The sequence below is a fragment of the Cavia porcellus genome, unplaced genomic scaffold (assembly GCF_034190915.1).
Source record: "Cavia porcellus strain 051 isolate PalLab524CR breed Dunkin Hartley unplaced genomic scaffold, mCavPor4.1 scaffold_29, whole genome shotgun sequence".
NCBI lineage: Eukaryota > Metazoa > Chordata > Mammalia > Rodentia > Caviidae > Cavia > Cavia porcellus.
The window spans coordinates 28059128-28080978 of record NW_026947512.1 but is presented as its reverse complement, the minus strand read 5'-3'; positions in this window follow the sequence as shown (position 1 = coordinate 28080978).

Sequence of the window (21851 nt, the reverse complement as noted above, 5' to 3'; positions counted from 1 at the left end):
CAGTAAGCTCCTTTTTATTTTAATTTAGAAGAATCTGTCTCTCTTTTGAAATTAGTATGGTATAACATATTTTCAGAGATGCAAATATGAGTAAAATGTATAGCATTTCAGTGTAATTAAGCATTAGATGGTCTGCACAGTTATAATTCAAAGCAAAGTTTAAATTAAGACAATTAGTTACTACAAGTTTTATAACCTCTAAGAAGCTATATTTTTGTCTTTTGTACAATTACAGAAGAAGCCTCTCTGATTTGACTCCAGAGACATTTTCTATGCTAACTGTAAAGAAATCTTGTGATCTAATTGTGTACACTTTCACAGAAGATTTAATGCCCAATTTTCTGAATGGTGAGTACTCAGGGCATTTTAAAAAGAAAGATTCATTCTTTTGAGGAACTATATCTGATATAATTTTACTTGTGTATTATGTCTACAAATGAAGAAAAGGCAAGTAGCAACAAGTATTGCATTTTCCTCTGTGGGGTGGAAAACAGAAGAGTTAGGAAATAAATTGCCTTCACTACGGCATCTTTTGATGTAGTGCTTAACAGTAGGTGGCCCTCCTCTGATCATCAGTTGACTGCCTTCAGGAATACTTCATGGCAGTTTGAAAGACGGACTCCTAGGAATTCTATAATTGAAGCAGAATACAAAAGCCGTACTAAGTCTGATACCCTGAGGAAAACTTTTGAAGACTTGAGTAGTCAGTTGCTACTTATTATAAGGAAAGAAAAAAACCCAAGACATAAACTAAAGTAATCATTTTCTCATAAGTCTCCCCTCAGGTATACTATATCATTTCATGTCTATAAATTTAAACATGCACTTTTTAAGAGTTGTACTGTTATCTTCACTTTATAATTCATTTATTTTATAGAGAGGACTGCAAACAAGTTTACTCATGGTTTGCTTCTAGCTTTTAGATATTTTTTAATAACATCATCATGTTTTCCTATCTTCACATATTTGTTTCCATGAATCCTAACCATCACCTGATATTCAGATGATCTGAAAGAATTTAACTAGAAGTGAAAAGTAAACAAATAAATCAGCAAAGACTGAGCATTTTTCATATTGGGTGATATTTCTTCTTGTTGTTGTTGTCATGGCTCCCTATTTGGAATTTTAAATATATTCTTTTACTTGCTTTAAGCATCCTTAATAATTTGAGAAAATTAAGGATAACACAAAATTAACCTGTAAGTAAAGTTCGATGTCATGTTTTAAACCTTAGTATGTATGACTATAGACAATATGCCACTGTCACATCAAACAACATAAAGAACCTTCCAAAAAAAAAAGTACACACACTTCAGGAAAAGAAAAGTATTATAACATTTTTTTTCAAGGGAGTGTTACACTCATGTAAGGGGCTCTAGAGGATATTGTTTATCACAGAAAACCCACTGCACTGCACTGCCTTAGAGAAAAAAATTGAAAATGTATGTGCAGCAATCTCAATGACCAAGGGTACCCAAGCAGCAGTTCACTATACATAAACGTACAGAAGTTTTTGAGCACCTCTTGTAATTGTGGAGGCCAAAGATAACACGTATTAATTTCATGTTCAATAAATTTAAAATATTTATACAAGTTGTTCTTTTCTTGAAGTGTATGTACATTTTTGGCAAACTCTGTGCATAGGATACAAAATTTTAATATATACTAATAAATCAAGAGATTTGATTATGTTTGCATATATTTGTAAGCTTTCTTCTACTAAGAGTAAAATTTATTTTAAATTTAAACAGTATTGAGTTGCTGATGATATTTTAGTAAACAAAGCAAATATTACGGAGAGTAATACAATACTGACTGGTGAGTTGGTTCTTGTTTCATTTGTGAGGAAGTTGAGAACCATGATTTTGATCTATTAAGCAAAAGAAAAGTGAATTGTGATATGTGATGGGTTTGGTACAAGATGTCTAAGTTTATTTTTAAAATTTTTTGAACCTTTATTTCTCCTCCTGTGTGTTCCTTCCAAATGTAAAGTTGGTAAAAAATGAGTTATATCTCAAGAGTATTCTAGATGATCTATTATGATTAGGATAAATAAAATAATATGGATTATTAATAAGAATTACACAATTTCATGACTCTGCGTTCTGGCCACTTAAAGGTTTGTATTAAGTGTTTGTGTTTGGGATGAGAAAATTGTTTTTCAACACAAAGAGGGAAGCAGATACACACTGACAGATATAAGTGTGTTAGCTAGTATTCATGGAAAGAATGGATAGATAATTCAGTAGATTTACCAGTAAAGAAAATGGAAACTTGATCATGATCCATGAATCATGGAAATTAAATAGAGAATATTTCACCTTAAAATATAAAGTACATCATAAATAATAATCTATAAAATCAAAAGAGCCTTACAGACAAGTTACAAATTAGAACTACTTGTAACATAGAAGACCAGCACATATTTAAACATGAAGAATATCTGAATTATTAAAAAATACAAATAATCACTAGAAAGTGTGATAAATGAATAAAAGTTATTTAAAGCAAAATAAGCATTAATTCAGGAAAACTTTAAATTTTACAGAAATGCAAAAACCAAATAATTTATCAATAATTATTTTCTTACAAATATAACCAAATCTGAAAAGTAGGTAGAAAACTTGTTTCTTTTCTACTGATAGTAATACAAATAACTGCTGCAGTGGAATTACTGAATAATTATCAATACAGTCAAATGCATAAATGCATATATAATTTTAGAATCTAATAAGATTTTTACTGTTTGCTTCTATTTGATTGGGTACTGCCTGTGACATTCCCCAGTTAAATACAGCAAATAGCACCCTGCCTAACCTTTACAACACAGAAAGACCATTCCCCACTGGATATTTGAGAAATTCTGGAAATTTTTAAAGTTAACTTCAGAAACATTTACATTGGAGTCTTTTCATAATATCAAATTTGGAAAGAAAATAATTTCTGAAAAAAAATTAACTTTAAAAATATGCTTGATAAAATATACAAAAGAAATGAAACCAGAGGAAATATACTGTGCTATTTGTATAAACTAATGTATCTTGGGAAACAGAATAATACTGTTTTGGAATATAAACAAATGGCAAAACTACAGTAGTTAAGTAAATAATAATTCAAATTAACTAAAATAGTAAATACTACTGGGACTCACCAAAAACATTTAAGATATGGATACTACTTCCATCTCAAAATCAAAATGCATACACAAGCATGTCCATTATTTTTTAGTAGACTGCACAGTTCATACCATTTTCAACATGCATGATGTATATATTATTACCAACAAGATCATTTTAAAGACTCTTGGAAAAAAAAAGCCTTATGCTATGAAGAAAATCTTGATGAACAAAGAAAAATATGTCACCACTTTATCCCATATCACCCATGAATTAAAACAGTCAAAACTGATCTTATCAGAGAAAACATATTCAAATATTTAAAAATTACCTTGGGTCTCATACAAAGCTGAATTTCCATATTATCTAATGATGACTTTTGTTCCACCTACTATAAACTAATGAGAATATGTAACAAACATAAAAGAATATAAATTTGCATCATTAAATAAACCTGGATAGCATTTCTGTAAACTGAAGGAGTCATTAAAAATTTTAAATAGAAAAAAGACATTTAATGTGATCTAAGCTTATAGTAGAGACTGTGAAGTGAATTTGAAGAATGGAAACATATAGAGGCAGAGAGACAAATTAAGATGGTGTGCTCGCAATACTAGCAAAGAGGAGCTGGCTATTGGACTAACAAAATTACTATGAAAGATTGCTTACCTAAACACTGTAATATTATTGTATAACAAATATGATATTGCAATATAAAGCAAAATATTCTATACTGAGGTTTGCAGGTCTTTATTAATCTATCTGGGTACCAGATTACAATTAACAATGAAAGTAATATACTGAGCCTTTTTGACATTACAATATCTAGAACAAATATATGTTTAAACAGATAACATTTATTTATATGAAACTAGCAATACTGCCATCCATGCAGTGTGTTTCATTTTTCTGAATAATAAGTGAATTTTGATAATGATCCAAACCAATTACCAGGTGTTGAGGACCAAAATTATAAACTGACATAGAAACTGTCCAAGGTCTTCCTCACCATGGTTTGTGGGCTGGTTTTGACTTGATGGTCAATGAGGCCATGAAACTCAGAAAGCAAGATAAGATCTGCTGAGGACTACAGGGAAAACTAGTACCTGGTGTGCAGAATGAAATTAACTTGTTCCCTTTAGTTGTTAAACCTGCCCAGTTAACCACTACTTCTGCACTGTTCCAGCTGGAGATTTTTGGTCTTTGTTCCCAGAGAATATTGACTATTCCAGAGGCCTATTTTCTTGCAGTTCTTGTCTCTAGCTCATTTTCTTTCTGACTTTGCACCATAACTCCAAGTAGGAAACTGGTGACTCACTGCAGGAGTCCTCGATAACTGGCACCATGGAAAGGGGTTGCTGATAACCATGCAAATTTATTTCAATGTAAATGATAGTTGCATTCCTGAAATTCAGGTTGTAGCTGTGCAAATGCATGCTTTTCAAGATCAAATGATGTTATGGCTTAAGATCCGGTAAATATAAGTAATCTTCATCATCATGGAACATAGATATAAATAAGAATACAGATAAAGATATAGATACATATGAACCTCTTGCACATATAAAAACATCTCAGATATTTGGAACTCAGCAACCCAACACCAATAATGTTTCCCATTACTGTAGCCATAAGTGGGCATTAAATTTTCTAACATTGATTTATGTAGTTTTACTGTCACTGTGCAGACTCACTGTATGAATTGCTAAATAAAATGTGACTTTGATGAACAGAATATGGCAACCAGAGATCCAGGTGGAGTGAAACAGCAAAAGATAAGACGAGGCCTAAGGACATGCTAAACATCATACATCTTTCTATCATGAATTCTTAGTTTGTGGTTGTCATGGAAATGAGGCTGGAGACTATATTTTCTGCATCTGAAAATGTAATTTTGCCTCTCTGAGACTAATTTGTATAAGATGTTGCGTGATATCCATGGTTTGGTAGCTGGAGGATAAGCAGTAATGAGCCTTGAGGTTCTTTGTTTCACGTCATACCTGTCTGCTCTATTTTACCCTGAGAATTTCAGATACTGTGAATAAAGGCAAGATGAGTACTACTTTTGGCATTTCCACTTTTTTGGAATCCATTAGCATTGATCTAATCATTTCTGTGAAATTATATTTATTCAATTTAGCAAGGTTAAAGAATAAAAAAGAAATTTTAGTATTTTCCTTTTCTTTCTTTGAAATACAGATTATTTAAGGAAAATAAAGGCATGGAACTTGTAGAAATAAAGATAGAAACATGGAAAGGAAAAAAATTAGTTATATTCTAGGGAATATCAAAAGTGTAAATTGGCAAGAATCTTAAATGTCTGGTGAATTGGGCAATACAAGTCCTGGACAACTGATTTCTAGACTTTTGATTGAGAAAACAAACCCTTTCTCTTAAAGATTTTGTTAAATTTTTTTCCTCATGGTCAAATGTAATCTTAGAAAAAATGATTAAGATGAAATTCCATACTTGTGTGCAGGTTATTATAAATGATTGTATTCTATATATATATGGTGTGAACTTATATAAGGATTTTGGCATTAACTTAGAATTAACTTAGAATTTGGACATCAATTGTCAAAAATTTAAAAATTGCAAGATGAAAATAAAAGAAACAATAGTACATATCCCATTGCAGAAAAATATATTTGATCAAAATTTTGTCCAGTGTTACCATAGAAAACACATTTTAGCATGAAAAAAAATTATAGAAAAATTCAGAGTGCAGGTTGCTTTTACCCTAGTTTTACAAAATTTAAAATCTAGTGAGTTGGCAAAAATGAATGTAGATATGACTATTCAGATAATGTGTACTGTATTCTGAGTTTTGTTATTTTGAGGCAGTCAATATTTCAAATAGAAATAATAATCATTTGCTTATAGCCCATCAATAATTATTTTTTAAATAATCTTTAGCTGATCAGGAGTTAGCATCACAGCAAAACTCACATTAAAACCATTGTTTTGCTAATTTCGGAGTAACTCAAAATAGTTGTCAATTGATGGTTTTAGATAGAATTCAGAGACTCAAAATAAAAGGTCAAAGTCTTTAGTCTTTATGTCTGCACTTATTTACCTGTGTTTAAAGACTTGGCCAAAAGGAAAACAAAATAAGAAGGCAATTAGCTTTATGGTAAATATTTTGGCATAGAGTCTATAAATCTTAATTGTTATACCCTGCAGTTAGCCAAGAACTGAAAAACTTCTCGAGCCATCATAAATGTACCAACTGGATATAGGTTATGGAAGCTATGTAGCCACCTGTTCATGCATAATACTCACTTCAGTCTGAAATTCAGTCATGAAGGTTACTAAGCAATGATTTTTCCAAAAAGCAGAGCCCTGACACCTGGAAGATAATGATGGAAATATTTTTTTTTCCAGAAAGCAGAAGTAAACATTTCCAAATAAGCTAAATGAGAAAATTGTTCTTGCTGCCATAGAAAGGGAACTTTTCTACTTCCGTTTCATAGGACTTAGTAAATATTACTGATTGCTAATTATGTTGTTTTAAGCAGATGTTTCCAGATGCTATTGATATAGGGGAAAGAATCTCCCAACCTACTAGATGCCCTGTATGAGTTCATACTCTCTAAAATCAAAGAATGAATTTTAGGAACTGTTGTAGTCAGGGGTTGTACACAGAGAACAATTCAGGTCAGGACATGGAGTTTATAATATTTTTATAATGGTCACAAAGTTAACACAGGAAAATGCAGGAAATCTATCCGCAACACCAACGACATAGATTATTTAAGTCAAGAGCCTAAACCCCATGGCAATGTCCCACATGAGTCCAGATAAAAACCCAGAGCTCAGGACAATGCCTCCACGAGTCCAACTGGAAGTCCAGAGCCACAAGAAGGACTCACGCCAGTCTCTTTTACGGATTCGTGCCAGGAAGACCCAAGGGTCAGCGATGGAAGCCAGAAAGTCTATACCAACAGGATGAAGGAGCTTTGCTAGTGGGATGAGGGTTCTACACTGGAGCTGAGAAGTCACACTCAAAACAAAGAGCGAGGCTGTCCTGAAAGGAACCACAGCTGTCCTCGGCGACACGGAGGCCCCGAGCTCCTCCAAAGACAAGCACAGTCAGGAACGTGCCAGGAAGCAGTGTGACGAATTCATCCTGGAGACCAGGCAGGACCTGTCTTCCCCTCCGGAGCCAGGAAGCAATGCTCGATGTGAAGACCCAAGCTTCTCCAGGAGAACCAACAGCTCAGACAGCAACTTGTAGGAGAACTAACAACGCCTCCAACACCTCAATCCCTCTCACACCTCTCTTCTTCTCCACCTATTTATCCTGGCAACCCTTCTCAGGTGGAGCATCTTCTCTCAATGCATGCTGATGTAATCCAGCTGGCGTTAAGTTGACCACTAGTTATCGAACCATAACAGGAACAATGGAGGTATTTGCAGAATATATTTACTGGGATAAAGAAAGCTCTCTGAGAGAGAGATAGACGGGGTCCCAAGGGTCCCAAGTGAGTCACCGAAGACTGTGTCTCTTCTGGGAATATTTATAGAGTAAAACCATAAATGAGGCAGTTCTAAGGCGAGGAATACTTGAGAACTCACCAGATGGGCATGAGATGAGACAGAACTTTGATCTACCAATAAGATTAATTGTTCAGGTAAAATTGATTAAGTTTGTGACAAATGGGAAAGTGAATCACCTAGCAAATGGGAATGCATAATTAGTAGAGGCTTTTCCTTTAGGGAGTTGGGATGGTGATTCCTGTCTTCCTCAAAGTGACAGAGACCTATTTAGAATATCAGTTCCTGATGCTTATCCTTAGGAAGTATGTGAGTGCATTTTATTTATCTTTTGTCTTAAGGTCTGGCCCACAGCAGAGGTGTTTGTCTCTTCACAGTTGCAAAGTATCTCATCTTCTGTCCTGGCTCCTTTAAGGACTTAGCCCCGTCTGACTGCCTATAATATTTCTATCTAACTCAGTTGCCTGTCATACTATCATTGTTTCTTCTCTTTAAGGGACAAAGAGCCTATCCTTGTCAGTTTTTTGGAATATATTATGGCAACAACAAGGACTTATACCTTATGAAGAAGTTTAAGCATAATTCAGAGATTATGGACTTTGAACTGAGAGCAGCCTGAACAGTACTTTGGGGATTTTTCTTGGGAGAATGATGAGAATGATTCTATTCACATGAAAAGGGGTAGGATTTATGGATATTCAATTGAATAGATTGTGGCAGAGACTATTACTTGTCCTACAGTATATGTTCTTTCTTTATTATTAAAACAAATTTTATCAAGGCAGACAACTGACTCAAATGAAAGTAGTTCTCTTTATTAGCGGCTGGATGTAGTCACATAACAAAGTTATAATCAATCATACATGAAGAGAATTGATATGAGCAACTTCTGGGAGTATAAAGGGAGGAATTATCCTCTTTTTTCTCTGCATTTAGCATGGTTGTCATATGGGTGTAATACCTGGCATTGTCACTCTCATGACTTAGCTTTGACATAAAACAGTTTTTGAGACATGGAACAGTTGTAACACTGCCATAACCATTGAGTAGTAATCTCTGGGCTTCAATATGAAAGGTTTTTTAAAAAGTTACTTTGTAAAAATTTCCAACCAGTGAACAATATTCTTTTTAGTGTCTCTTGATTTCTGTAGGCCCTGAAGAAATTCTTCAAGAAATACCAAAGGAGACAGCTACTTACACAATTTGACATCTGTCCATATTTATAAACTTCAGTTTCCATTTGCTTAGAGCACTTATTGCAAGTGTATAAATGAGGTGTGACAGAAACCCCATGGCTATTATTGATGAGCAGCTTTGAAAGGCTTGTATTTTTAGTATGTTGGCTTAACTATCAAAAACAACCAGAGACTAACTGTAAGATCACGTATCATCCAAAATGGAAAAAGAGTGCTGGACTTAAAAGCAATTATTTGTGCATTTATTTTTTTTTAACAAAAACAGACTATGTTGGCTATCAGTTTTATATAATAAATAATTAAAATAACGCAAATAGAAATATATAACCAAGTAATGACATTTTATTAAAATACTAGGTTTTTTTTTTTCTCTAAGAACGATAGAACATGCTGTATCTCTACTATGTGACTCAACTCTACCACATTTTATATTTGACTACCTGTTTACTCTTATTTTATTTTCTACTCTCAAATTCTCCTTCTGGCCTCAAGGTAACAATGAATGCTAAGAAAAGTGCTAAAGAAAATGCCAATGGAAACTATCATTTTAAAAACTCTTCATGTAGCACAACATAAGATTTGATGAAAACTCAGTTGTCTCTACTTTTCGCTGAGATAGCTGTCAATAGATCTGAGAGGAGTAGTTTAATGAGCAGTCTTTGGAACAAATATGATACATATTTGTTCACTCTTTCATTCACCCTGAAAAGTCTAAACTGCTGAATTTAAAAGTTTGTCTGGTTCTCAAATTATTTTTGAAAATTCAGTTCAGCATTTTCACACATCAAAAGCTTAAAAATAATTGTGACAATGAAAAGTGGGACAAGAGTTATAAAACATAACCTGCTCCTGTTTTATTTATATCTGCATATGCTGATAGGTGTATGTACCTAGTTTAGAAAATAAATCACTCTCTGGAAAGTTTTGGCAGACAAAATCGATATGATTTGTGTGGTTTTGGTGTTACCTTTGGAGTAGCTTATGGGGTCTGTATCCATTGTATGGAACTAGAAATTGTGAAAACCCAACTTTTCAGACAGATTTGCCTAATATTAATTACCTTAAGGTAATTTAGTTAAACTTGAAAAGCACATTCTTTTCATTAATGGAAATCATAAGGTTTTAAACAGAATTTGCTACACATGAAGAAAGATAAAACTCAGAACTCACTTTAGATTCAAAATGTGAATGTTGAAGAAGAGGAAATGAAAATACTTTCTTGTTAGATTATTTATTCATTCATTCAGGTGGGATTGGAATTGAATTCGGGACCTTAATTCACACTGATTTACATGCCCAGACCTGTTTACCTTCTTTCCTTTCCTGTCCTTCTTCCCTTTCTCCCTTACTCTTTTTGTCCTGTCCTCTCCCTTCCTTCCTTTCTTGGTCTTCCAATCAAGCTACATTCCCAACACTTTTCTTTTGGTTTGTTGGCTATTTGTGTGTTTGGTTTTGAGACTGGTTCTCACTCAGCAAGCTGATATTACAGGCAGGGGCCACCAGGCCTAACTCCTATACTTTTGTATGTCAGAATTTAAGTCTTTTTCCATATTCATAGGCAAATATTGTCATCATAAATGCCATTTTATTCAGCAAAGATATTTTGTATTACTACATTCATTCTTTCTACTCTTTTTTACCATGTTTTGCTATTATTTTAATATGATTTTCTATGGCTTTTTTCCCATTGGATGTCTGTATATAATTTCATTGCTTTGGCTGTTTTATTTTCTAAAGAATGACAAACAGTCACACTATTATAACAAATGAAAGAGATCCCTTCATAAATTTGAAATTCTTTTTTCCCTCAGGTTATCTCAGAGCATAGCTTTCTCAATTTTTCTTGGTTATCTTGCATGACACCCATGTAGTTTGAAAAATGGCATCGTGACTTTACAGACTTATTTTTATTCTCACTCAAATGCATTTACCTTGTAATTAAGAATATTATTTATTAATAATTGATATTTTGTGTAATTTAGTTGGTCTGATCTTTAAAAATAGTGAATGATACTCATATCAAATCTTCAATAAATATGAAGGAAATATAAAAATTGGTAGTATAGTATATCTCTAAAATGATACCTATGACTGTGTAATATAAAATAATGTTTACATGTAATTGTAATGACTTTATATTTTAATGATTTTGCTTTTCTAAAACAATAAAAAAATAGTCTTGTATTTTTATTTTCAAGTATCTATGAAAGTGACGTTCAAAGCCTATTTTATTTGACCTGATAAAAATCAGTTATATTTTGGGATAATTTTTGCACACAATATAAATGGAATTATTTATAATGTATACATTAAATAAAGGAAATAGCTAGACTGGATAATTCATGGAATTCTTAGCTAATATACAGAAGAAGAGAAAGTCTCCTTTCCTGACAAAGAAAATGTATCACTTAAAAATAGAAACTACAGAATTAAGACCATAAAAAGCTAAGTGAAATAATTTTAAGTGTTTAAATGACTCAATTTGATGTCCACATATACTAAAGTTATGTACTGAGTGATTCTTTACTTGTTGTTGTTGTTTGAATAAAATTATAGAATTTGATTTCCATAAAAGCTAGCCTTTCTGACCTTTTCCAAGCTGTCTAGCCAAAAGGTTATCAGTCTCATTTCCATTAATGAAAGGAATGTGCTTTTAAAGCTAAACTAAATTACTTTAAGGGCAAAAACTGAATATAACAGTTGAATTTTCAAGACTCAGACTGGTTTATTGCTCCTCAAATAAGGATTTTCCCCATTTTTAGTTGATTAGTTTTAGTTATTAAAAATTTTTAAAAAATGTGCAAGTAGTCATCTTCAAATCTGTAGAAATGTTAAAGCAGTGTTATGAAACAACAGTCAAGCCAATTAAACCAATAAAATATGACAATAGTAATGAATATGTCTCACTGTAATAGTACAGTTTTATGTGTGCATATATATTTACTGATATATATATGTTTACCATTTGAACATATGAGTTGATTTTAGTATAGTACAAACACATTGCAATTAACCCCCTCAAAATACTCCTTGGCTTTGAATGCACTTATGTTGTTCTGGCCGCTTGGTGAAACAGTTCAAATGTCCTTTTTCTTGAGTATTTTTAGTTATAATATTGTAGTTGCCTCAATGTCCTGAATTATTGTGACCTGACCTAGATCCCTGATCTCCCAAATGAGTGTACAGCAGAGGTTTAAATAAAAAGGGGCAAATTGTATGGTTTTAGGGCTCCAGGAGGGTCAAAACCCTTTAGCTGAGCTTGAGATTCCAAGGGCTAAGACAAAGACTTCTCTGGATCAGCCCACTTTTATTAGGCCCAAGGACAAAAGGCAGGGAAACTGAGGAAAGCACGGGAAATGAGAAAGACTTTGGGAGTCATTTCAAAGGCTTCTCCAAGTAGTAAATTATGCAATCAGGAGAACTGTCTTGTCTCCAAGTTGACATTTATGGTAGGAGTGTGACTTCAAGTGTGAAATTCCTTCCGATGCAGACTCTATTTACTTAATTAGTGTTGGAGCCAAGTGTCCACAGCTGTGGCCTTATCTTGCCCTTTGAGGTATCTCTGCCCTCACAGGCCACTACAGGCCTCAGCCAGGACCAGTGATTCATAGAGCTTCACTTACTATGAATCAGCTCCCATCACCAGACAAGGGGCCTAGGCCTACGACAGATTCACAGATAAACATAAAAAGCCAATTAATAAAATTTAAAGCGTGCTCAGAGCTGCTTCACTTCATAAAGGTCTCCAACACTGAATCAGTTAAAAACATTTACTTTTCATGGATATATATGCTGGAATAAAGCAGAAGTTCTGGGTGCCAGATGTGATGAATCAGGTGGAGGAGGACACTACAATACAGTTTTATTTGGCAGATGCAGTACCAGAAGAGATGTGATTCAAAGGATTGCCATGATGAAGGATGAAACTATTTGCCCATTTATCAGGCTCCTTTTATTCACATATTTTTATGGGTGTGTACTTTTGATACATGATCATTACAAGCATCTTGGGAACTGGTACTTTGGATATCATATCTTAATGGTTTCTGATTCCTTTCCCTCTACCTGTCCTTCTCTCCCATACCTAGATCCCTTTCCCATTACCACCAACTCTAGCTACTTGTTTTCTAAATGCTCTAATAAGCCCTAATAAAAACTCAGAGTTCACTAAAGCATTTCTGGGTGCACACTCTGCACACACAACTTCATTATGGTCAAAAAACATTATCAATATCACCTTGATGCTGGATCTTGAATGACATGCTTTTATCCCAGAAGGAGAATTAGGTGATTGTGAGAACTCTGTACCTTGGTCTTAGGATCATAAACATAATTTTGCCTCCTGTGACAACATTTCTTAATTGAAATCTGAAGTAGAAGAAGTATGCAAATTCAGTAATACTGAAAAATTTTCATCTTAATATTTTTGTCTGTGATGCACAGATTATTTAAATCATATTAAATTATTTTATATGTATTACTTGAAATGTATTATTTTAAAACATATCTCACTCAACTGAAGCTTAAACTGAATGCATCCAATTGAAACCCTTCTCACTTGATTACTAAGGTTTGACACATGATTTTAGTCTTGGAGATCCCTGACTTTCTGTGGAATGACTCTTGGCTATGACATTTACTGGCAGTTTTTATCATCCCTTCTATCTGCATTTTACCTGTATAATTATGGCAGTGATCTTGAGGACATGAACAGGTTTATTATGAACTGAATGTTATGTGTACCTACAAAATTTATATTTTGAAATTTTAACTCCAAATCAATTACTTATGGGGCTAGGATCTCTCTCTCTCTCTCTCTCTCTCTCTCTCTCTCTCTCTCTTTCTGTGTGTGTGTCTCTGTCTCTCTGTCTCTCTCCCTCTCTCCCCCTCCCTCTCTTTATACTACTCTGAGAAGGTCATGTGAGGAAACAGAATGTGGCCATCTGAAAACAAGAAAATGAATTATTTAAGATGATGGAGGTTCCAATCTCCAAAACTGTAAAAAATAAAATTCGATTGTTAAAGCCACTCATTCTCTGATTTGTATTTTGTAATTCCTGTCTAAATTAGATAATACTAATTAGGAAAATTGTAAAATATAGAGAATTTAAGATTGATGCCAAATAGTACATGACCCAATCATAGACTGTCAGAGGTTGTGCAAAGAACAATTAGAATCAGAACATGGACTTATAATATTATTTTTATAATGGTCATTAGGAATTAACACAAAAAAATGCAGGAAATCTAGCTGTAACACCAAAAACAGAGAATATTTAGTCAAGGCCCTAAATCCCACAACAATGTCCCATATGAGTCCAGATGAAAACCCAGAGCTCATAATAATGCCTCCCAAGAGTCCAACTGGAGGTCCAGAGCCCACAAGAAGGATTCACACCAGTCTCTTTTAGGATCTGTGCTGGGAAGGCCCAAAGATAAGTGGTGGAAGCCACAAAGTCCATGCCAGAAGGGAGAAGGAGCTGTGCTGGTGGGGTTCTATATTGGAGCTGCGAAGTCACACTCACAACAAAGACCAGGCTGTCCTGAAAGGCACCATAGCCAACCTCAGTGACATGGAGAACCCAAGTTCTTCAGATGAGAAGCACAGTCAGGTACATGCCAGGAAGCCAGCATGATGAGTTCATCCTGGATACCAAGCAGCACATGTCTTCCCCTCAAGAGCCAGAAAGCAATGCTTGATGTGAGGACCAAAACTTGTCCAGAAGAACCAATGACTCAAAAAGCAACTCATAGGAGAACCCACAATGCCTCCATACCTCATGCAACAATGCATTACCACCTTCCTTCTTCTCCACCTCTCTATTTATGCTAACAACTTTGCTCAGGTGGAGCATCTACACTCAGTGCCATACTGATGGAATCCAGCTGGCATTAACTTGACCACCAATTCTTAATTTATCACATGGAGTAACTCTATATTTTATGATACAGTTAATGTATTGCTTTGACATTTCATTTTATTACTCATTTTAAAGTATTTTCCTAAATAAAGATCTTAGAAGAGTATAAGTAACCTTACTACACTTTTCTCAATTGATTATGTTTTCTGTGGCCCTGTGCACCTCAGTTGTAGCAAATAATTGACCTTTTTTATAAAATGCAAGCATTATAAGCAAGAATACAGATGGTACATGTTGAGTACTCATCAGCTAACTTCTTAATAGTCTGCTGCCTGAACCCCTCAGCTGGCATCTTTGTACATAGCTCTATCTCTGTCTTTCTTTTCAGACTTTATTTTGCTTTTATATTTGCCCAAGCATTATTTTTACTTCATATTTTGACTGTGAGCAAGAAGTTGATTTTGACTTTATATGTGTAGTTTGTCCTTTTACTATTATTGATATGCAATCAAATACTAATATGTGTAAGCTGATATTTTTTGTCTAATTTGAAAAATAATTCTCTAGTTTGAATTTTCTCAACAAATCACAATTTTGACTTAAATTTTTAAATGCCACAGCCAATATTGATATGCTTTTGAATTCTGATTCCATTTTTCCTGCTTTACTTTTTTATCAAAACACACCTTACCATCTACTTGAAAAAAAATGGATTTCCACATGCATTCAGTGAGTTATAGTGAAGAGAAACACAGCAAAAAGGTGCAGAAAGTTGTTTGACGTAATAAGGATGGAAAATATCATCCAGGCACCTATTTCAGTGTTTTAACTACAAGTATTTTATGTCTCTCCCTTCAGTGAGTAAAATAATGAACTGTAGTGAACGTATCATTATTGTAATTTTCCTTAATTCTAATAATATAGCTTATATCCAATCTTTTCTTCTTCTTCTACTTAAGAATATGCTGCTAGTTTTAACAAATTTTATTTGACTTCATTTTAAATTGTAATTTGAAACTCATCATTTTTATTCAAGAAGAGTTTCAGGAATAAAAGCTCTGCTACTTAAAATATTTCCTTTGAATATCTTATTAGTGGTCATTTGGCAAAAAAAAAAAAAAAAAATGTGTTCCAAGGATGACATATCACATATATTTTTCCACAGATCCAAAAGCAACAACTTCCATGTATATAAATACTTTTCTTTACCATATCATTTCATGTGTTAGCATATTTTACTTAATGCTTGCATATATTAACTCAAGATTGAGTAAGAACACAGATAATCAGTGTTTCTGTTGTTACAACTTTGCAATTATATTTGTTCTCTGGTTATCTTTATGAATTAAAAAGACATTGTTAAGTTTAGTTATCTCAATAAATTCCAGTTAATTGAGATCATGTAAACTTACATATTGTTGGTCAAATTTTCATCTACATTTGAAAAGGCACAAATGTTAGCAAATTGTTGGTAAATTCTAAATGACTGCTGTTTTCAATATTGCTGAAGTAGAAACATTGGTATGAAATGCAAAGAGTAAAGGCTTTTTCTGTGGAATATTGTGTTGTATTCAGTTGTTAGTTCTGCCTTGTTACTAACTGGGTGATATTCAGAAAACTATTCAAAGCTTTGCTATTTAGTTTCCTCACCTGTGGAATGAGAATTAAAATGAAATCTAAGTCCCAGGAATGTCATGAGGATTGATAAATGTCTGGGTAAATTTTATGCTGTGATTATAAAATTTCATGTACCTTCCTAGAAAATACTTTGGGTAAAATTTTATTTATTATTTCTATGTATAAACAAAAACTAACACATATCCCTTCAGTAATGAAATACCAATTAATTGCCCAATTGTTATTTTAATAAAAATTTTAAAACATACTTCATTTTAAAATGTACTTTAGAGTTTGTATTGGTTTTTTTTTCTGTTTACTAACTCATCTTCACTAGATATTCACAATTACATTTGGTAGACACCAAGGTTTCATAAGGTGTAATGACTTAACTTGAATTATCTGTAAAGACCATAGAGGTAGTCAAATGAAAATATCTTTCTAGGGCTGGGGATATAGCTCCATGACACGGTGCCTACCTGGCAAATGTGAGGTTATGGTTCAAACCCTGGGACCAAAAAACAAAGCCAAGGTGCCATTCTAAATCTAGTCTTGTATCTCCAAATTCCACCCTATATCAACTGAATCATATTTCTACTATTTATTTTTTCCAATTTTTTTATTTAAAGAAAGAAAGAAAAGAAAATTAAAGAAAAATCAAAATAAAAAATAGAATAAAACAGAATCCAAAAATTAACATCATAAAATCATTAGTTGATACATTACATATTGTCAGTCTTAACAATAGTTGTTTAAGTTACAAAAACAAAGCATAAAAAGTGGCTAGACACCCAAACATTGACAGTTTAAACCCTTCTGTTCAATAATCTAACAGAAATTTAGTGATACGGTCATCTACCTTACACACTGTGCATGCCTTTATATCATTTAGAGCACTTTACTTCCCTTTCACTCTTACCATATCTATTATACTCTTGGGATCCCATTATACTGTCATTTCTTATTATTTTTTACACTAGAGAGACAATGTGATAATTGCTAATGTGAGTCTTATTCATTTTACTAATGAGAATATTCTAAATTTGCCCCATTTACTTATAAAGGCCTCAAGATAATCCATTTTAAAGCTGAACAGTATTCCATTGCATAAAACACCACATTTTTTCCATCCACTCTGTGGTCGATGGGCATTTTGGTTGTTCCCAAGATTTAGCTGTTGCAAACTGTGCTGCTATGAACATGGGTATGCATATATCCCTGTGACATGAACTTTTCAATTTTTATGGGATTATACCCAGGAAGTGTATATGGGATTGAATGGAACTTCCAATCCTAGTTTTTGAGGAATCTCCATATTGATTTCCACAATGATTGTACCAGTTTGTACTCCCAGCAACAGTGGGAGCCTTGCACATTGCCATTGCCCCACAGCCTTGCCAACGTTGGTTTTCTGTTGTTTTCTTGATGGTAACCATACTTTCTAGGGTGAGACGAAATCTCACTGCTGTTTTAATTTGCATTTCTCAAATGACCAGTGATGGCAAACATTTCTTCATATATTTATTTACCATTTGTATATCTTTATCTGAGAAATTTGTGTTCATCTCCAATGCCCATTTTTGGAGAGGGTCTTTTCATTTGTGAGACTTTGTATGTTCTGGATATAAGTCCTTTGTCTGAGGGATTGTTGGCTAAAATTATTTCCCATTCTGTGTGTTTTCTTTTCACTTTGTTGGTGATTTCTTTTGAAGTGCTAAAACTTTTTAGTAATATGAGATCCCAGTTGTTGATTCTTTGCAGTATTTCCCATGCAGTTTGCATTTTATACATGAATTATCTCCCTACTCCTATGTCCCAAGATTTTTACCTACATTGTCCTCCAGGAGATTTAGTATTTAGATCTTTGATCCATTTTGACTTTAGTGTATAGTGATAGGCATAGTTCTATTTTCAGTCTTCAGCATGCAGAATGTCAATTTTTCCAACACCATTTCTTAAAGAGCCTGGTTTTTTTTTCCAGTGAATGTGTTTAGTCCCTTTGCCAAATATCAGATGGCTGAGTGTCTTTCTAGTAGTGTTTGCATCTTCTAAATTGTTCCATTGATCTGCAGGTCTGTTTTTATTCCAATACCATGCTGATTTTATTATTGAAGTTTTGCAGTATAGTTTCCAATCAGGAATTGAGATGCCTCCTATCTTGCCTTCGTTTCCCAGAATTGGCTTTGCTATTCTAGTTTTCTTCTGTTTCCAGAAGAATTTTAGTAATATTTTCTCTAGACCTGCAAGGTATGTTAATGGTATTTTGATTGGGATTGCATTGAATCTATATAAGAGTTTTGGGAGTATGGCCATTTTCACAATGTTGGCTCTTCCTAACCAAGAACAAGAACTATCCTTCCATTTCTAATATCCTCTTCAATCTCATTTTTTTGAGTAGTATAATTTTCAGCATATAGGTCTTTTACATTCTTGGTTAGGTTTATTCTTAAGTATTTCATTTTTTAGATGATATTGTGAAAGGTGATATTTCCATAATTTCTCTCTCAGTGAGTTTTTTTGTTTTTATACAGGAATGCTGTTGATTTTTGAGTGTTAACTTTGTATCCAGCTATGCTGTTGAATTTGTTTATTTCCTTTAGTATTCTTTTAATGAAGTCTTGGAGATCTTCTATATAAAGTATTGTGTCATCTGAAAATAATGATGATTTGACTTCTTTCTTTCTTATCTTTATTCCTTTTATTTCTGCCTCTTGTCTGATTTCTCTGGCTACTATTTCCAGAACTATATTGAAAAGGAGTGGTGATAGTGGACATCCTTGTCTTGTTCCTGATTTTAGAGTGAAGGCTTTCTATTTTCATCCATTTAGTATAATGCTGGCTGCTGGTTTGTCATAGATGGCCTCTATGAGATTGAGGTACATAACTTCAATTCCAAATTTCTGTAGAGTTTTTATCATGAAAAGGTGTTGGACTTTATCTAAAGCACTTTTCTGCATCTATTGAGATGATCATGTGATTTTGATTTTTGGTTCTGTTGACGTGGTGTATTACATTTATTGTTTTGCACATGTTGAATCATCCCTGCATTTGTGGAATAAATACCACTTGGTCGTGGTATATACTCTTCTTAATGACTTGCTGCATTCTATTTGACAATATTTTATTGAGAATCTTTACATTAATGTTCATTAGTGAAATTGGTCTATAGTTCTCCTTTTAGATTGGGTCTTTCTCTGGATTGGGAAGAGTGATACTTGCCTCTAAGAATGAGTTAGAGAGGACTACTTCTCTTTCAATTTCATTGAAGAGTTTAAGGAGTATTGATGTTAAATCATCTCTAAATTTCTTATATAATTCAGCCTTGAATCCATCAGAACCTGGGCTTTTCTTTGTTGGTAAGTTTTTAATCATGTTTTTGATTTCAGTAGCTTATATTGGGTTATTCAAAATTGATATATCTTCTTGGTTGAGCTTTGGTGGCTCATATGTTCTTAGAAATCTGTCCATTTCCTCTGTGTTTTCCACTCTATGTGAGTGGAGATTTTCAAAATAGGTATTCATGATCTGTTGAATTTCCATGGGCTCTGTAGTAATTTCCCTCTTTTTTCAGTCTTTATTGTATGGATTTGAGTTTTTTCTTTCTTTTTCTTAAGAAGGTTGGCCAGGGGTTTATCAATTTTGTTTATTCTCTCAAAAAACTAGCTTTTTGATTCATTAATTCTTTGTATTGATTTTAGTTTCAAGTGCATTAATTTCTGCTCTAAAATTTACAATTTCCTCTCTTCTATGAGCTTTGGGTTTAACTTGCTCTTCCTTTTTTAGAAACTTGAGATGTAGTATTAGGTTATTTATTTGTGTTCATTTCATTTCCTGATGTGAATATGTATTGCTATATATTCCCTCTTAGGACTGCTTTCATTGCATCCCATAGGTTATAGTTTTTTTTTTTTAATCTCCATTTTCATTTTATTGTAGATATTGTTTTATTTCTTCTTTAATTCATCTGCAACCCACTGGTAATTCAGAAGGTTGTTACCTAATTTCCATGTATTTATGCAGGTTTTGCAGGGGGTTTTGCCATTGATTTCCAATTTTGGTGTGCTATGATCAGATATTATTCATGAGACAATTTAGCTCACTTTGTGTTTAGTTAAGAATGCTTTATGGGTTAATATAGGGTCTATTGTGGAGAATGTTCCATGTGCAGGTAAGAAACATGTATATTCTGATGTGGTTGGGTGGAACACTCTGTAAACATCCACTATGTCCATATACTTGCAGGTATGACTCATTTCTGTTATTTCTTTGTAATACACACTAGGCTGACTCTCTGCCAAGTTGATCTATGTTCTTGTGACAGTGAGGTGTTAAGGTCTCCTATTACAATTGTGTTCTTTTATATTTGGTTTTTCATGTCCATTAGTATGTGTTTTACATAGTTTGGTTCTCCTTTATTTGGTGCATATATATTTATAATTGTTAGTTCTTTCTCTTGTAGTTTTCCATTTACAAGTATATAGTGGTCTTCTTTATATCTTTTAATCCTTTTAGGTTTGAAGTTCACTTTGTCTGCAAACAGAGTAGCTACCCATGCTTTTCTCTGGGTTCCTGTTGCATGGAATACTGGTTTCTTTCCTTTAATCTATGAGTTACTTTTTGAGTCATATATGTTTCTTGTATGTAGCATTTTTGTGGGATCCTATTTCTTTATCCATTCTGTCAACCTATTTCTTTTGATAGGTGAATTGAGCCCATTAACATTTATGGATATCACTGATATGTACTGGCTTGACTTTGCCAAGTTGTGTTCCTATTGTTGGTGTCCTGCTTTTCTCCCTTAATTTCTTGTCCAGGCTGGTGTTTTCTTTCGGTTGTTGTTCTGGAGATTTTGGTCATTTTTTTCTCTATCCACTGTGTCTTGCTGTACTCTTTCTGGGGTTGGTTTGGTGGATTTAAATTTCATCAGTTATTCTTTGTCATGGAAGTATCTCATTTCTCCCTGAAATTTGAGATTTTCTGGATACATCAGTTTGTGCTGAAAGTTGCTTTCTTTGAGAGCTTGAAATACTTCACTCCAAATTCATCTTAACCTGAAGGTTTGTGCTGAAAATTCTGCCATGATTCCAATAGGCTTTCCTTGATAGGTGATTTGTGTCTTTTACATAACAGCTTTTAGTATTCTGTTTTAATGCTGTATGTCTTAAAAATCTTACATATAATAATCTTTATTATAATATTATAATAATCCTAATTATAATATTTCTTGGTGTAGATTTATGTTGGTTGTGACTAGTGTTCTATATGCCTCACTTATTTCCATATTAGAATTTTTTATATTTCTATTCAAATCAATGGTGTATAAATAAATGATAATTGTGTATAAAAGTCTAATGCATGCAAAATATATGCAATACTGTGTTGTTCAACATTTTAAAATTTAACTATTTTATGATCTTTTTAAAAAATGTAATTGGCATATGAATACTATCATGGAATTTTCATCAAAGGTAGAGCAGTACACTGAAATTATTGTAGAGCTTCATGTCAATTTCCTATCAGAAGTTCAACTGTCAAATATTTTATATTCAGAGATTTTTAAAAAA